Here is a 787-nt window from a genome sequence, read left to right on the forward strand (position 1 = left end):
AACACACAGCAGTGGAGGTGGCGGGCGTCGAGGTGGTGCGGTTCCAGGCCGACGGTGGCGCTGTCTCCGACTCCTTCGGCCTCTACCGAGCGACGCTGTCCTCCTCCAAGACAATGTCCTCAGTAACCCTGTGCGCGAGGTTTAACATGTTCTTCTTGCATAACCGAGCGTGTTTCTTCGTGCTGGAGGATACCATCTCAGGCCAAAATAATATGCTGAAAGGGGGTACGTCTTTACAAATACATGTGTGAAATCAATCCCACCGTTACGGTAATAGCTTTGTTATACACTTGCATTGTCCGCTAATTTGTTTTCCTTATCAAACATTTCCTTTGTTACAAGTAATATCCAATAGTCCAGAGTAGGGCGCCTGTCAGTGTTGTTTCGTCCTAAACGAGTATCTTCATTGATTGAAGACAGTCAATAGGGCATCTGGCAACAGCGTATTAAGTAAGGCTAGATAATTAATGACTTTCTATGTAAAAGGGTACTTATATAACCACAGAACATTAATGATAATCTCCAGGCTACACGGAAGTGTAGTGTTAAATTAACACAATAGATATAATCAATCCCCGTTTATTACAAGAACTAATACACTTGTATAATAACTCTTCTAGACACTTGGTTATGGATTGCTGAAATATAACTTGAAATTGTATAAATGAATCTCATGAATAAGCCCCTTAGAATTATACCATGGAAGTTTAGCTCAAGCTCTAATTAGTTTCCAAACTTGATCACATCAGAACTGTGGCTAGACAAGGTGCGACCAGTGATAGCAGGA

This window comes from Penaeus monodon, chromosome 32, assembly GCF_015228065.2.
Source record: "Penaeus monodon isolate SGIC_2016 chromosome 32, NSTDA_Pmon_1, whole genome shotgun sequence".
NCBI classification, from domain to species: Eukaryota; Metazoa; Arthropoda; class Malacostraca; order Decapoda; family Penaeidae; genus Penaeus; species Penaeus monodon.